The sequence below is a fragment of the Lagopus muta genome, chromosome 1 (assembly GCF_023343835.1).
Source record: "Lagopus muta isolate bLagMut1 chromosome 1, bLagMut1 primary, whole genome shotgun sequence".
Classification (NCBI taxonomy): domain Eukaryota; kingdom Metazoa; phylum Chordata; class Aves; order Galliformes; family Phasianidae; genus Lagopus; species Lagopus muta.
In genome coordinates this window covers 84986415-85004940 of record NC_064433.1, presented here as the reverse complement: position 1 = coordinate 85004940, position 18526 = coordinate 84986415, and the positions used below count along the sequence as shown (strand labels likewise).

At 36.1% G+C, this 18526-nt stretch overlaps 1 protein-coding gene across 3 annotated transcripts in view; it reads left to right on the top strand.

The window, feature by feature from the left end:
• LOC125702206 (ABI family member 3 binding protein) overlaps nt 1-18526 on the top strand; it is a 306563-nt gene that overhangs the window by 135782 nt on the left and 152255 nt on the right. The gene's annotated exons all lie outside the window — the stretch shown is intronic.

The following is an 18526-nucleotide window of genomic DNA, read 5'->3' as shown; positions in this document are numbered from 1 at the left end:
TGTATTTTCCCTGTGAGGAGAAAGCAAGGCATTCCTATGGATAAACTGAGGAATAATAAAGATTCTAATGTGATCAAAACCAAATTAATTCTCTGCTTGTAGTACTGGTCTCCTGATAGTGATCTTGTTGATTCCTGATGGGATCTCTTACTAAATTTAGTATTTTGTGCATGTTTGTGCTGCAGTTGAATCCAGGCAAAAATCATCTAACCTGATGTGTTCTTCCAATCTACTCAGGTCCTAGCAAATTTCTTGCTAGTAACAATGTCATAAAACTGAGGATGTAAATGGTAGAAAGAAACCAATTGTTTGTAAAATTAGACTTGGCACTTAACATCTCTGGCTTCTAGAGAGTTTCTCTGAATTTGTGCTTGTTGCTCTAGGGAATTTTGTCAAGTAAAATAATTTTCATTAAGTGCAGGATAAATTCATTTCTTAGTTGGGCAGTAACTTATGCTGTGCTATTTATTTATTTATATTGGGTAATGAAATAAGGGCATATGGAATGTGAAGTAGGGTTGATCTTGTTTTCCTGTTAACAAGAGACACTAGAGAACTACTGTTGTTTCTTAATCAGATTTGATTGCTCTTTTTTTCAAGTTACTGTTTTGTGTGGCGTTTGCAGCTCTTTTGTGTATGCACATGCCTCACTACCATGCTTATTTCAAACTTTGTTCTTCCTCTCCCACTGACAGCATTTACTTTCCTCGCTTGTGAACTAGTAAAATGTCCTCTTGTGAGGTGATTGACTATATGCCTTCAAGAATAAGATTTTCATTTTCAAAGATTAAGATTTAAGGCAAACTACCCTAGTGAAATGTACGCAGTTCTTACTTATTATCTACAGAGGAGGAATTCTTGAAAATTGCTATGGTTTGCAGTTCAGTAGACAGCGAAGTAATATTTTCTGTAAGTTTACGTAATAGATAGAGGTGCCTACACTGAGATGTATACTGTTTAAATTTGCTGGGCCTGAATATGCTACGCATGGAGTTGAGAGGCAAGAGCAGTAGTCTCTGAATTGCGTGCTGAAGGGCATGTTGGCTTTTTAGAATGGATGAGAGTGCTCAGTTGCTTCATCTGAGAGACTGAATGTGCAACTGTTACCCCATTTTTTACATTCTAGCTTGGTTTGATCGGTCTTGATTCGTCTGGAGCAGATGATGTCAATGATGAAGAAAAAGGTTACAAAACAGCGTAACTGGAACTTCACTTTTTAGTTATATACAAGCTTTGTTGTTGAGATATTCAATCACTATATCCCAAACAAGGGAATAAATTAAATGTTACAGGCCTACGTAGTTTGAGTCCAGTTTGTGTAACTGGAGTTGACTCATTTGGGCTAAAACTGGCAGATTTTATGCTTGTAATAGTCCCTCCTTTTAACAGAAATAGAAGTTCTGGGACTGGGATAATTAGCACGGTGGTAAAACCGTGCTAATGGAAAGATAAAACCAGTACTATAAGTTCTGTACATAGAACAGGAAGAGTAATGTATATGTGCTCATTCCATTGCCTTTGGCATGGATGGCAGTGGTTGGTAATGCTTTCATGTGTTTTATCTTTTATCTTCCCCTCATTTCTATTACAAATCAATGACCTATTTAATACTGCTCAGGTGAAGAGCAAGTGCAGACCTTGTATGTGTAATTTTGGGCAGGCTGATTAGCTTAATCCACTGTCATAAACAAAATTTAAAAATCTGTCTGTAAACCATTCTGATTCATGTCATTCTGAATTTTAGTTGAAGCTGTAAGTACTAGCAGTATGGAACTTGTATTTGTATACAAAGTTTTACGAAGAGATGGAGCTGTTGGCACATCTGAAGTTTAAGCAGCATAAATTTAAAAATGTTCACTTTTTATGAATAATTGTATTATTACACTTATTTTCAACTTTTTAAAATTGCTTTCTTATCCCTAAGGAAACATGTGCCTGACATGCAGTTGGAGAGGTTATTACAAATGCAGGTCTTTTACATTAATAAGAGCAACTATTTAGTCACAGCCACATGGCGTCTTCCATATACAATCTATGAAGGAGGTCCTAGGGAGGACCTATGAGTGTGTCTTCATTAATATTTCTACCAAAAGTGGGAAAAGAGATTTTGGAGAGGGAGTTGAAGAGTGCTCTCATAGCTAGCCTCTCCATTGGATGTTTTTGCTTATTCTTTCATGTGTTTCTGCTGAATTGTGGTAATGGAACTTACGACTTTATTCTATTATTTTTCAGCCCAAAAATCAGAGCATGAATTTTACGTTAGTATAGTTTTAGTAAGGTTAATGTTATATTGTATAATGTTAATATTAACATTCCAAGCCCTTTTCTCATGGTAAACTAAATCACATGAAGGTGTATAAAGTAGCAGGAGGGTCTCTGAGAAGGGGACAAAGACTACTTTATTACTTGGTTGGTCCTTCTTTATGGCACTGTCAAGTTCAGAACTGCTTCAACAGAAATAGCTGAGGTTGCTGTAAGCGCTAAGATGTCAGCTTTTCTGCTGTAACATAAAGGACTAATTCAACACAAAGTTCTCCATAGTCATAAGGCATTCACTGAGGTATTCAGTGTTTGGGAATGCAAATAATTATTACTGGTCACAGTTTGTCTTACAAGCGCTGATTATTTAGCTTCATATTATTTTTAAAGACAGATAAAATGATGAATCATTTGTATATATCTACCTGTTTTCATCCCCATTAGAAGGGAGCCTGGAAAACTAGCTAGACACTAGCCAATCAAGCTACATTCTCATTTGTGAGATCTGATGTAAATTTCTTGATTCTTATGTCTTTGTCCTGTATCTCTTTGTTATTTAAGTAACTGTTCTGTTTGGATACTGAAAAATGAAACAAATTTACCATAAACTGACTTTTATGTAAGTATATTTGGGAAGACACACAGAAGTCTGGACTCAGAAATGGATATTCAACCTGTTGGTTGAATATCACTTGCTAGCCCTGTTGCACTGCTTGCATATGTGTATGCAAGAGGAGAAAGAAAAGAAAATCATGTTGTACATATTGTGTGTGCAGAAATGTCCAAATCAGAGCGAAATCTGAGTTTAGAGGCTTTTTTGGTATTTAAAATATACTAGAAAGTTTTTGCTTTCAGTTGACCTCAGAATTACTACTGTGTCCTTTTGAAACCCAGCATGTTTATGTCATTTAGTGACACATAGGAGAAGCAGATGTGGCTTCCAATTCAATACCATTTTAAGCTGCTAGTGATGTTAAGGCATAAAATCACCACACAGAGTGATAAATTACTGTGCTTTCTCTATGACTATGAGAATTTTACAGGATTTTTTTCCCTCACACCTCTGCAATGAATTAGAAAGTTATATATTGAGTGACTCTTAGACACATTCCTGCTTTTCTTTTCTGTAGTACTCTAGCTGACATTAAAAATGCCAGCAAGGAGGTACAAGAGAAAACTCATACATAGCTCTTAGATATCAATATAATTCATGTTTAAATATGAGACTAGCATGGCATAGGATACTGTAATTGTTGTCTTGATGAATACAGCAGTAGACATTTGAGAACGCTAGATATCATTGCAGAGTACACTTGACTGAAAACTCATCTGTGATGTTTTGGAACGAATTGTGGTGTATTTTATTGGGTGAAATATGAAAGATGATCACTTATGTTTATTATAGCAACATGATAAGGTCAGGGGAGGCAGTTACAGGGGTTTGAAAACAACTGCAGAATGCCTTCCCTGGCCATCACTCTGGACAATATTATAATAGATTCTTTTAAAGAGCTGAAAGCATTTTACAGTGGCTCTAAAATGGCTCTAAAATTCACAAGTTGACCTAACATGTCTCGCAGAGGGGTTTTGTAAGGGTAATGTTACAATATTTTAAGTGCTGTCTAGGACACTTTCTACATTTGGCATTATGCTTTGAGGTTGATCCAGCAGCACTGATTCAACTGTTGGAAGTCTTTGAGAACTTGAGCGCGATTTTACTTTTTCTGTCATCTTGCTTCATTAAACTGAAGTAACACAGAAACAACTGTGCAAATGCAGCTGTTGCTACACTTAAGATGATGTAACATGCTTACTTCAAGAATATTATACAGTGGCACAGCAAGATCTCTCTGGCCACCTTGAATGATTTTCAGTGCCAACGTCATGCTTCCAGAATCCTTCAATGGTAAGCAGTGCCTGAAAGAAGGGCTTGAACAGAAATGCTACTTACTGGTACACTTATGGTGTGCTGAATCTTTGATGTACTGACATGCTGTCACATGATGATAATGGGGCCAATTTCTGTAGTTCTAGTGACTAATAGTTAGAGTTTTTATTTAGATTTACTTTTGTAAAGATATTTAGAAGATTCCACTCTGTAAAGGTTTTAAAGCTACCTTTGTCATCTACTGAGGGGGGAAAAAAAATCTTGCCAGTTAATTTGGCAAGGATTTTTTTTTTTTTGGTCTTTGAAATAGCAAAATGCTAAGTGTAAAGATTAATAATGGGAGAGATGAGAAACATCTAAGGGTCATGCTTCAATACAGTTCTAACAATTTTTCAGCTTATCCGTTGACAGAGTGTGGCTAATTCAAATGAGAAAGATTGTGCCAAAACAGAGAACATCTGTTCCCTGGGCAGTCATTTTTATACAAATATAGTACAGATGATTAATATCTTTGGCGTGCCCCAGTTGTTGATGGGGAAGATAGTAAAAGAGCCAAATTATCTTAAGACTCTTCTTCACTCTTTTGCTGAGCTTTGTATTCCTTCTGAGATTTCCTGCACATTGGCACCCTTGTGGTTTTAATGCACTCTAGCTGAATTTACCAGCTCTTGTCTCACGTGAAAAGGTATTTGGACATAAAAAAAAACAAAAACAAAAAAAAAACCACCCAAGCTGTTGCTGCCTTTCACCTAAAGATGTTGTGTGATGCTTGGTACAAAACATAATCTGCAGTAAGAAGGTACACGGGTTTTTGTGATCTTTATTTTTTATTAATTGACTGTTAAATTTTACATGTAAGTGACATCCACATTTGGATTCCCTTTTGACCAAACAAAATAGTCTCTAAAGCAGATTTGAGCAGTATATTATTGTTATCTGAGCAAGATATTGACAAAGCTGCAGCTTAAGAAAGTTTATTTTGTTAATGACTTCCATCCAGGGTTTAGAAGTATAAAAGCAAAAGAAAAAACAGAGCAAGTAGAAACATTTTTTGCCTCACTCTGTTAAGAGCTAATGCCATTGGCTGGGTTTAACTCGTAAAATTGAACTTTGAGAAAAGTTACGCTTTTTATAGTCTCTGTGTTGTTTTCTTTTGTGCTTTTGAGGGTGTACTTTGGAATGCTTCTCTCTGCCTCAAGAGGCCCTAGGCATTGAACCATAGCTGTACTGTAAGTATCTTCAGCCATAATATATGAATAATAGAATCGGAGCCCTACTGAGGCGAAGAAAATGATCAACGTTAACACCGAAAAAAAAACCAATCCAGACATGGTCACTGTAACATATCCTACAGTTTAGAGGTTGGAGTTGGATTGCTATGAGTTAGAGACAGATTTGTTGGCAGAGGGATTTATGCACACAGGCTATCTTCTATTTTTGGACAATGCCTTGTTTCCATGGACAGTTTGAGAGTTGATTGAACTAATGAAGTAGTTATTCTTTTAATAACTGCTCTCCTTTAATTTTAAGTTATGTTTTTGAGTTTTGCTTAAAAATGCATACCCATATCAGTCACTGAAATAAAACTTCTGTGGTACTCAAAGTTCCAAGGCTTCATGGCTTTCTCGCTGCTCTAAACTTTGTTCTCTTGACATGCTGAACTGATAGAAAAAAGTCCTGAAGGAACAACTTGCAGCCATCAAGAAAGGCAAGAAATCAGCTGAAAGCGTAATGTCTGAGTGTTGAGACTTGTTGGCTCACTGGCTAATGGCAAGCTTCCTGTCCCTCTCCTTCTCTCATGACTTGCTCCTTCCGAAGCCTTCTCTGTAGCAGCAAGTTACTCCTCGGATAGGGCTGGTCCTATATGGTTATGGATATGGTCTAATATGGTGCCAGCATTAGTCAAAGCATCTTGATAGTTTAAAAACTTAATGGCTTTAACTTGCAGTTTTATTTAAAGACAACAGTTCTATTGAAAACAGTTCATTTTTTTCCCCTCAGTGTGTAGTAAAAAAAAAAAATAAAAAATGGATTGTGTTGTTTATGTACAAACACTCATACACTGTTTTAAAGACAATGTTAAAATAGTTTAAGCAACAAACGTATATATTGATAACTATATCTATTTTAATGAGGGGAAAAAAAAGGAGGTGTGATTAACAGATACAGAGAATATGGAGAATACAGGAATTTGTATACAAATAATAGCTCTAAATTAAAGAGTGAACTCAACTAATCTCCACAGTGATTGTATTATACCTGGTGAGTTTCCACCAACTACAATATTTGCTGTATTGTACCAGACCTGCAACAGCACTTAACATATATGCAGCACCGTGCAAATGTCAGTTTATGTCTGAAAGTGTCTGCTGGGGCTTGTGTGAGGTCTCTTTGCATCAGTTCTGTTTGCAGTTCATTGTTCATATCTGCCATCAAGTGGATCAAACTCCACAAAATCTACATTTTAACAATTATTTTAATCCTAACTAGAAATGGAATAGACATGGAAATGGTGATTAAATTTATTGGCGAAAACTGCTCTGGAAAGTATATTTTGGCACAGGTTTTTCATTGTTTTAAACTGTATTTGTCTGGATTGCTATCTTCTCTTTCTTTCTCTCCTTTTTTAAAGTTTAAATGTTCCAGTTCTTTTTTTTCATACAGGGTTACATGAATCAAATCAGATCTTCCATCCCTCGGAAGAGATAGGGGAAACCTTTGATATAAATAGGCATGAAGTATATAGACTTTGACTATAGATAGTTATTCTACAAGTAATTATCTATATAGCTGGTATGCATGATTCTGTGCAGGAAATGAAATAATTAAATGAAATAATTACTATCTATAATAAATGAGTTTAAATTAGAAGTGAGCTGAATTCCCAACATTGGCATGCAATGACACTCCAGAAACATGTGATGGAGAAATAAAAGGATATAGCCTTTGCATGTTCTTGGTTCAGCAAATTAAAGAATGATACATTTGAGGATAGCAAATCATTGACAGCCCTGTTTTTCTTGTCAGTTTAATGTTCTTTTGTTTTTCAGATTTACTGAAATACATCAAATTCTGGAATAATTTTTAAGGGATACTTCAAGAATCAAACAATCTTTTAAAATCTGTGATACAACTCAGTTCCAAAAAAAGAAGAAACCACATCTTCTATGCATGTATTTTTAGAATTTGTGCCAGGCTTTTTATTGCTTGATCTTTTTTTTTTTTTTTTTTTTTCTTCCAATTAAAATGTTCTTTTAGAAATGGAGAATACTTTTGCCATTAGAAAAATGAGGGTTTGGGGATCAGACATTCAGGAGATTATATGTAAATTCGTAGTCATATTCAGGATGCTATTTCATTTCTAATGTGAAGATTTTTATATAATTTCAGTGTGTGGTGTGGTTACCATAGTGTATAAAGAAACATCTAAGAAACCTTTTAGCATAAGTATTCAAATTAGAATCCCTTTCCCAATTGAAAAATGATGCCCATATTGTGTTGTTGGTAGAATGATACTAGGAGATACAATGTTTACTTAGTAAAACTGATTTTTTTTTTTGTGTTGTTGGGCAAATAAGTGCTTCATTTACATATGCTATGTTTCCTTATGTGTTTGATTCCCAGGGAATACCTACTGAGCTACCTTGCTGTTTGTGGAAGTAAAATATTTCTCTCAATTTAAAAAGAGCAGTGAATAGAAGTGTTCTTGATATTTGATTCAAAGAGTAGATGCTCATTACTTTGATGTTGAATTTCACATTTGTTTTGTTTCTGTCTGAAACTTCTGGGATCCTCATTTCTATCACTATCTGTTTTTCTTGAGGCTAGTGTTTTTTTGTTTTTTTTTTCCTGTAATTACAAATTTCAGTTATAGCTTTTCCTTTTTGGACAGTCTTTTCCACTGTATTAAGACATTTGTGATATTTACAAACATTATTTAAAAAAAAAAAATCTATTATACAGATCTTTTGGGGCTTAGATGTTCTGAAATAAGTGTTGGTATTGATTGGTGTGCTTGGATTGATCAAATATATACTGGTACTGATGACAAGGAGAAAGTGCAATGGAAAACTGTAGCTCTGTAAATATTCTTCACACTTAGAATACTTGAACGTTAATGACCAAAAATCTCCAGAGCTTTTGCAGCAATTTAAGAATATATACATATATATACATTTATGGCCTAGGTCTTCAAAAATTCATTTCCTTTCAAAATGTTGTGGATATAAGCCGCAGCAAGTTTCAATCTATCTGACATAGCTTACTCCATTTTACAATTTTGGCATCCTCTGAGAACTTATCTTTTAGGTAATTGTTCCTGGTGTTAGATTGAAAAAGTCTCTAGACTCCTCACTAATGGATGTTTTATTAAAATAGATCTGTTTCACAGTATTTCACTGGTTTCTTGTTTGCATTCAACTCTGAGCTTAACATCTGGCTGCCAGATGCTAAGAATCAGGAGATGCAGGTTAGGTTTTGTTGTATGTATCAACTACCTTCAAAGTGAGAAGCAAACTGGTCATTAGTTTGTTAGGATTGTTTACTTCGATGTGTGAAAACATCAGTTTTAGGTGCAAAATTCATCCACAAAATAATGTACTCAGTTAATCTGAGTGCATTTACATGAACATATTGGAAGGGTCCACCGTGCAGTTTGACTTTTGCTGTGAGAGGACTCTGAATGTACTGGGAAATCCTATGTACATAACAGGGTGCAAAACTGGTTTAATGATTAGTTCCTAAAAATAATTTTGACAGTATTATTTTGCTGGATATTACAGGTGCGGAGAAGTAAAGTCTGATTTTTTTTTTATTTACTTTTTTTAAAACACATTTATTTAAACAGAATTTGTTAATAAAACTAGAATTCATTTTCCATTTGAAAACTGTTCACAGTCATACATTGTTGTACTTTCCTATTTTATTTTTTGGATTGCTGAGAAGCCTGCCTCTCCAGCTTGTAAAAGGTCCCTCTGTTCTGTGAGAAGTTTACATTATTTATTTAGGTGTTCTAAATTTTTTGTTTGTTTTTGGGGGGAGAGGGAAGGCTTATCGTGCCTTTTTCTGAAAATGGGCTTCTAATCCATTATTTTGGATATGATTTGGAAAATGATTTGGACTAGTTTCTAGGATCCAAGCAATCACACATTTTGAAGAGATTAAAGATTCTTTAGGTTAGTATTGAGTAGCATTAAATCTTAGAATCATAGAATCATTAAGATTGGAAAAGACCTTTAAGATCATCTGGTTCAACCATCAACCTGTCACCACTAGATGCCCACTAACCATATCCCTCAGTCTTCTGTTAAATGTAATTTTAATTTGATCATTGGTCTGAGTGGAAGAAGAGTTACATGCGTCTTTCTTGTTTTACAAATCCTGTTTTTAATGCCTTAAGTATGATGCTTTTTGATACCAACAAAGTCTAACTTGAAAGCTATAGGTTCTGTAAAAAAAAAAAAAAAAGTGGTGAAAGGCTGGCTTCCCTTCCTCATATATAATTATATTTGTTATTACCACTCATTTTTTTTTGTCTTCTAACTACAGAAGCTTAGAATAGGTGAACCAGAAGACATTTAACATCCTCTGGAAACAAGAGAGAGCGAGCTTCTGTGCTCTTCTTATCCCCTCCCCTATCTCAGAGCCTTGTTTCTCCCTCACTATCCATGAGATTGTAACAACTTAAGAGGAAATCATAAGGCCCTGTATTCAGTTCAGCTGTTTCCCAAAGCTGAAGACTGATATATAAGCACTTCCCTCAGCAGGCTATAGTTCTTGGAGTAGATGAACTCTAGGTAAGTTTTGAACTCAAATGTGTTTGTCAGATAACTACCAGTCACTTATTAACCACATATTCTACTTAAACACCTACATTACTGAGTCTTTAAGGCAAAACAACTTCTGTGTTTTAACTGAGTGTATCAGCGTCACCCAGAAGTAATCTCTCCCCCTTTTCCGTGGAATTGCTTCTTAGAAATTCACAGCTAGAACTTTTGTTGCATGCAATGGAGAGATTTGCTAGCAGTCTGGAAATTAACCTTTAAATGAGCTCTCATATAGCTGTACTGCTGCTAAAAACAGATGTGCAAGTAAAAGAAATGCCTATTAGAATGAAGTAGAGGAAGTGTTTGTTACTATTGAACAATGACAAAATAGGTTTACTCCAGGAAGTCCTAGCTCCCATAGAGTTATGTCTCTGTCAATTAGTCTGTTAGAAAGTGTCCTCTGGAGCTGTATTTGTTGTTTAGTCTTTTAATAGTGAAGGAGATAATAATTTGAAGTGGCTAAAACATTTTCGTTAGCTTTGAGTGCATGAACGTGTTTTGGGGAGATTTTGGAGGCTGGCGAGTGGCAAAGGCAGGCAGATGAGCAGTTGTTCTCAGGTCCTTGTTTGTACTGTCTGAAGTTTACCTGCTTGAGGTTTACTTGCTCTCTGGCTGGGATTTGCATCTGATGTTTTTGGAAGTGCTGTTGTCTGTTCAATTGCAGCATTTCCCATTGTTTTGCTGTTCTCTTTTTATCACTCTTTATGTGTGCTCGGACAGGGCTGTGTGTGGAGTCATCTTTCTGTGATTGCACCAGCTGGAAAGGCTGTTCTGTCCTTTCACATGCCTCCAGTTCATAGGTGTTGAAAACATTTTTTTTTTTTTTTTTTCTAATAGCTAAAATTTCTCTGCTGTGTCTTCCCCCCCCCCCCCCCCCCAGCACTCTCTTGTCTTGTTTTTAAGATGCTTTTCTGTTACCTTTTTTGATTTCTTTGTCCTAGCTGCTTGAGATTCTTTTTCCCTTAAACTTATCCTTTGCCTCATTAGAAATTAGCTTGATTGGATTTCTTTTTCAGAGCGGGCAAAAGAATCAGCATGGTCTTTCTGAGATGGAATAAACTCATAAGATTGATAGCGTTTCCTGTTCTTTTGGTTCTTCCAGATATTTCATAAATGCATAGGGTGCCACAGGGATTCTACAGTATGTAATACCCAGTACCACATTCATAGCTCTCAGGTGTACTAATTAGGCCTAGAGCCTGAGTAGAAATACAGGGGCCATGACTGATATAGTTATACTACATCCACTATGTGTCTTAGTAAGCTTCTGTTTTTAGAGCTGTGATAAGCCTCTGCTCTAGCTGTACAAGCACATAGATTGCTCCAAAAGTATTGCCTTCTATTTATTTCCATGGAAACAACAACAGATACAAAGAACGCAATAACACTATCTGATAGAGCAAATTCTCAGCTACAAGACACTATATGAAAATTGCACAGATTGTTCACTAACATGAGTCCAAAGCAGCAGTTTCTGTAGCACTGAAATGCAAACAGGTGTTGGTAGTCTTGCCATTTATGATGCAAGTTCAAAAGATTGAATTGTGTAGAGAGCATGTGTGTAGGATGGGAGAAATGCAATTAAAATTTTTTGAAGGAGACTGCCCACCTATGAATTTCTTTTATAGCCTATTCATTTCAAGATAACCATTCTTAAAAATGCAAGATACAGTTTATAAAAAATACTTAGCATACAAAAAGCATTTAAATAAAAAAATTGATTTGTCCTTGATATTTGATCAATCTAAAGTTTGCAAATGAAATCTGTTAAGTAATAGCTCTATAACTGTTGACTGTTTTTTCCCTAGAAATACTTTCCCTTGGATGGAAAGTGTAAGTTGGTGGTTGGAATCTCTTGAGCTTTTATTCTTCTTTCAGTTGAATACATGAAAGCCTTCAAATGTCATGAGCCTTCATGAGTCTAGAATGAGTTAAACTACAATTCTCAAGTGAAATATTTTAGTGAGCTCATAATCTATTTGATTCAAAATTGCTTCCATTTGTGATTCCTTTTGGCAAGGATTTTTGTTACTAGCCTCAAGTTCTTGTTGGTAAACGTAAGAAATTTTGCTGTATTTTCTGAAAATTCTCTTCCATTTGTAACAAGCATATTGTATTCATAAGCAACAAATGAGTATTGTGCTCATTTGTTATTAGAACAATTTGTTTTCCATGTTACATAATGGTTTGCTTTCCCATTTTGCGATTCAAAAAATGTTTACTTTGCATGTTTCTGCTTCCTTTCTCTGAAGACGTTTACATGAAAGTCATAGTAGGTTCTGTATTCTACTTAATCCTTCATCACTGCTTTTCTGTGAATTTCCTATAGAAAGCACTGATTTCATTTATTAAAGTTGCTTTATACTATCCACTGCTTGATATATAATGCTATGACCTTTTATCCAGATTTTTTCAGAAATATATGAAAATTTCTCTTTCAGTTAATGTTTATTAATACTGAAAAACTACTTTTAGGAAAGGATGGCATAGATTAATTAAACTTCAGAAAAGTAATGAATAACGCAAAACTATGCATATGTATATTTCATAGAAATATTTATTAATATCTTAAAGTGCTCTAATGAAAATTACATTGGAGTCATCAGTATTTCTGTTGCTTGAAATGATCATTTTGTGATTTTTCTTATTTATTTATAAATGATATACCCTTAAACTACCACTCCAGCTTTCTTTGAGTTGGCTTGTTCACTCCAACCCCTGAAAGACAAAGTACCTTATGTGAAAGCAACACCACTCTTTTTGCTTATATTCTCAAACACTTAGTTCATTTTCTGTTAGTTTCGGTAAATACTTCCTAGCTTTCTGCTTGGGCAGATAGGACAGCTGCTTCCTATTCACTTATTTCTTTCTACTGGTGATTTATTTGTCTTTAGTGTATTAGCATCCAGTGTCAGTTTTCTTGGATGAAAGGTCTTAGTTTTTAAGATTTCTAATGTAGAATTCAATTTGTACCTTAAATGTAAAGAAAACAAATCAATTTCCTTTTCAGTTTTGCTGTTCCTTTTGAGATGGCAAATTAAGAATTGAGGTGGCATTAAGAATCGATAAGGGTTGTTCCATTATCCTCTGAAATTCTTTGCTAATGATATTGTTTGCTAATCTTGATTGCTCATTCAACCCTTATTTTTTCCTCATTTGTGTAATTAAGTCATCAAAGGACTTATTGCATTGCTCTCTTTTCCAAGCTTATTTGTGCATGTGTCAATACCACAGGATGAAGTACAGTAAGCAAAACGTTAATTACTTCCTTCCACTAGAAGAAATACCATCATTTGTTCCCCCACATTTATTTTTTTGTTTAGCAGAAGGATGGTTCTAATTTCTATACCCTCCTTGAAAAGACAGATACCTGCATGTTTAACTTGGGGGAAAAAAGGTGGGTAGACTTCTGCAAGTAAAAATTCTCTAAATAGATAAATGTAGGTGTTGATGTACTCAGTATTTTTGTTTGATACTAACAGACTTCAACTTCACCTTATGTATTTAAATTTCTAATCCAGTTAGTGTAATTTGCTTCTGTCATAAGTCTAGCATCCTGGTTTAAGTCAGACAAAAAATTAGTAGTAAATATGCTCTTTTTAAAAAGTTTAAAAGTTCGAGTGGGTGGTGCCTTTTTGGGAATCAGCACTTTGGCATGCTCTGAAGGGAAGTGGTGTTTGAGGAAGCTGGGAGCCTCTGAACACTGTGTACTGTGTCAGTAAATGTGTGGCCTGAGGCACACTGCATATGCCTCTGGGAACTGGTGGTATTTTCATTTGTAGTAATAGTTCAGATTGCACACTGTAGTGACTGTGAACCAGGGTAAGGCAAGCTGGACAGTGATGACCACGGAGTTAGCACAGAGGTTGGCCAGAAGAGACAACTGAGTTGTTGTTAGCTGTCTTCATGTGATCAGATCTAAACTAAAATGTGAATGATATTTCTCAAAATATGTTCAAGTTGGTTTTAGAAGAGCTGGTGCACTGTGTACTTGTAGTTTGATGAAGAAATGAAGTCCAAGAAGTTAGTACCAAAAAGCTGATTAATGTGTATCAAACTCTATATTTTGGTAGTGATGTGTCTGCTCCTTGCCTGCTGAGTAGGTAGGGCAAAAGTCATACTTCTGAATTTCAGAAGCACTTCTTCAGTACCTGTTTAGATATTGATCAAGAGCTATTTTTTTTTTTTTTTATATTGACACAGTCACACAGACTGGTGTGTTGGGTGGAGAAGAACCTGATGATGTTCAACAGGAGTAAATGTAGGATTCTTCATCTAGGGAGGAATAACCATATGCGTCAGTACAGGTTAGGGGCTGAATCACTGGAGAGGAGCTTTGCAGGGAGGGACCTGGGTGTTATGATGGACAACAGATTGGCTGTGGCCAGCAGTGTGCCCTTGTGGCCAAGAAGACCAATAGTATCCTAAGGTACATAAAAAAGAGCGTGGCCAGCAGGTCGGAGGAAATGATCCTCACCTTTTCCTCTGCACTGATGAGGCCATATCTGGAGTACTGTGTCCAGTTTGAGGCTCCTTGGTTCAAGAAGTATTTCTGGAGAGTTTCCAGTGGAGAGCCAGGAAGATGAGGGGCTTGGAGCCATCTTCCTTGTGAGGAAAGGCTGAAACCTGGGACTGTTCAGCCTGGATAAGACTGAGAGGGAATATCTAAAGCATGGAAATCAAATATGTGGGGCCAGGCTCTTTTCAGGGCTGCACAGCAATAGAACAAGGGGCGAAGGGCACAAACTGAAACACGGGAATTTACATCTGAGCATGGGGGAGAACATTTTTTTACAGTGAGGGTGACTGAGCACTGGCACAGGCTGCCTAGAGAGGTGGTGGATTCTTCTTCTATGGAGATATTCAAAACCCAAATGTATGCTTTCCTATGTAGGCTACTGTAGGGAACCTGCTTTAGCTGGGTGTTGGATTAGATGATCTCCAGAGGTCCCTTCCAACTTCTGTGATTCTGCGTGTCTGTGATTTTTAGTTAACGATATTAAGGAAGTAGTTCTGTGGCTTGAATAAAGGAATTGCATGGAATTGGTAAACTCTCTATCACCAACCTGTGGTGTTTTTTTTTTTTTTGTTTTTTTTTTTTTTTTAGAACAGCAGGCTGGGAAGAAGGTATTCAAAACCCCCTTTACCAGCACAGGGTGTTCTGAGAATATAAATTCAACATTGTCAGATTTCTGCTGTGCTTGCCCTCACCACAGATTTCTATTATTGATTAGGCTAATGTTTCTTCTGTTTTGGTAACTTTGAATTAATCAAAGACCTGGCTTACCTCAAACCAGTGTCAGCTGCTCTATGAGCAGCAGAGCTTTTTATTCCCAAGTGTATTATGCTATGACCCGTAAACTGCATTGCGGTTTCAATTTATTCCTTAAAATTTTAGTTTTGTTCTTGGACTAGCATGCATATAGGAGCCTATGAAGGAAGCATGGTTCATATTTGCCCTGTATAATCTTAGTATCTTAACTATGTAGATTAATTAATTCAAATAAACATTCAGAATTGACATGTAATATTGCTTATGATTTTTCATTCAGACTTGCTCTTTATTTCTCTATGGCTAGAAGATTTCACCATAGTTCATGGAACAGTTAGAGGTTTTGTCTAACAAGCTGTAGCCACTTGCACAGCTTTCAATTGCTTTTCCATGTTGTAAACAGTTTAAATCTTACTAGCTTATGTACGTGCAGAAGTTTATAGATGTGCAGAATACTCAAGTTTGAAGTGGGTGTCTTTAGTTGCTTTAAAGAGTCCTCCATCAGATTGCAATGGGAGTCCTGGCTGCCCTTACCTTCCTTGTCCCCCCTTTGTAGAAAGAAGTAGTCTTAAATTAAACTGCTTTTATTTCTTCTTATGAAGTACTGGTTGAAGTCCTAGACAGTATCAAGTCAGACAAAAATGCAAGGTATTTGTGTGCATTCTGGATGCTTTCAGCACTCACTACCATTCAGCTGAAAGGCAAAAAACCAATTGACAGTTTTGCGCCTGTGTTTTTCCTTGAAAATATATACTGGGAGAGGTTGGATTCTTTTGGAACTGTGTGACTCTCATCCATTTAATTTATTCAGGAAGTAAATGAAAATAAAGACATATTAAGTGGAAATATTTAAATTATGTAAAGAAATCATTGCTATATATCCCACCATAAAATAATTGTAATGTGGAGGTTGAAAACATAAATGGAGATATTATAGGCACTGTCTGTTAAATGTGGACTTACTCTGTCCTGACATTTCTTTAAGGAAGTGACTTTAAATGGTGTAAATTTTATGCTGGAACTGGGCCTGACTTCAGGCTTGTTTTCTTTTACTGAAGGGCATATTTATTTAAAGGACAGTAAGGTTAGGAAAATTGTTGGACTGCTGAAGCCTTATTGCAATGGAAAAAGTATAAATCACTGAAAAACTTCTCAGCCTAATTCAGCAAAATGTGACATTAACTAGTATTCTTTTGCCAGTAAAAGCTATGTTCAGATCAGAATTTTTTTGCAAGTATGGTTATGTCAAATACTGAGTGTCTCAGCCACAGCAGGAAAAAAAAGTTTCATATTTTCTCCTCTAGCTGACCTCCTGGAGGAAGACAAAGGTTCAGTGAAGTAGAAAAACCTCACACAATCAACTACAGAAATAGGCAGTTGTGCTTTATGCGGAAAATCAACTATCGCTATGGTATCACAAGTGGATCTGGACGTGTGTTGAGGCACCCCCTGCTTGCCTTGGGCTGAGTAAACCACCAGGCACTTGTCCAAGCATAGCAGGCTTGGTAACCCTGCCTAGAATTGAAAGAAGAGAACTAAATGATGAAACTTTTACTCTGGAAAGTACTTGATCTCTGCCAAAAGTTTCTTTCCTTCCCCATGTGGAAGTAGTATAGCAATGGAATTATGTTGTCAGTGTTTCATTCTCTGAATGGTGGGATTACTCTAGCAATTGACCCTTCTTAGTAGAGGGCTGAAGCTGTGGGCATTGTCAGGAAATATTAAAGGAGATTTGTGGCTCGCTGCTAACAGTACTGAACAGCATGAAAAACTTTTGGGCACACCGCAGTGTGGGTTTGTGGGCTGTGCTTTAAATATTATTGTTGCATATATGTCACAGACTCTCCCAACTAATGTTATGTAGTTTTCTGGTTAAGCATGTGAAATGTGCATAACAAAACGGTGGCCAAATCTTTTGGCAGATATGATCTCCCACAGTTTAACTTCTCCCTGAACATTCTGATTTGGCAGGATAGTGGGGCCAGTTCTAGAACTTCCCACTTCATTTTGGGTATTCAGACTGTTCCTGCAGATACTTTCATTTGTGAAAACATTGCATAGGTTGGTTCAGATATGTAGCTTTCTCCCAAAACAGCTGGATCCAGTAGACTCTAGGACACTCTACAGCATGGAAATGATACTGATTTTTCACAACTGGCACTACCTGTATAACCGGCAGGACAATTATTGTGATGTTTTGAATTCATTTTATATACAGTTGTGGACTTCTGATGTATTTTTTTTCTAATATCACACCCTCTCTATTTAGACAAGCCTCACTAACAAGTTACCCAAAGCAAAATATCATTTCGCTCATAAAAAGATGTAGAGATGGGAATAACTCTGAATTTATTACAAGCTGTTTCATTTTTGCCCTACGTCTTCAGAACTATGAAAACCTTGGATCTGCTGGGCTTTTGCAACTTAAAAGTCATCATAAAATAGAAACCAACAAATGCCTAAACTGTGTGGGCTGTCCCAGGGGAAAAAAAAGCTGATCTCCAAGTAAAGCAGATTTACAGGAGACAGAAATTCAATCATTTTTACTTAAACTTATTCTGTCAAAACACAGATTTCCCAAATCTGTCATAGAAGGTTATTAAATATGAAATGAACATTTTTCATGTTGTCTGAAGATTTTGGCTTTGTCTCTCACAGATACAGAGTGTGTGTCCTGTTTTTTCCCTAAAATTTTTGCAGCTAGCAGCCCTGAAAGAAAATTTTGAAAGAACCAATATTCTTTTATATCCACGCTTACCTTGAAGTAGCCCAAACTTGAAGACCAAAATGCTTGCCACAGTGACCTTTATTATTCAAGGTCACTTTCTCAACTTTGTTAATTTGCCAGTATGATGTTGTTCTCTGTGCATGCCTTTGTACCGACTAACGTTCCATAGCAATCAGAATTCCAGTTCCCAAAGTGTCAGTGAAATGTGGGCCTTCCAAAGCCTAGTTCCTTTTAATCCTTTTCTTGAGCAATTTTGAGTTCAGCTTCCAATAGACTAAACCCAAAATATCTTTTAATGTATGTGAAACTATTCAAATGTTATTCAGATGTGAATTTTTGAGATGTTATGTTATAGTGAAGAAACAAACCTTTTCCATCTTTGTCTGACAGTGGAAAGTATTTTTAGGTTGCATCTGGGTTGACTGCTTGAGTATAATGTCTTTAGTATCAAGAAAATGAGCTTAATGCTAGGCTAAACAAAGTTCTGGGGATGGGGCATTCAGATAATTTCACAGCAATGTCAACAGATGTCGTCTTTCCTGTCAAGGTTCAGC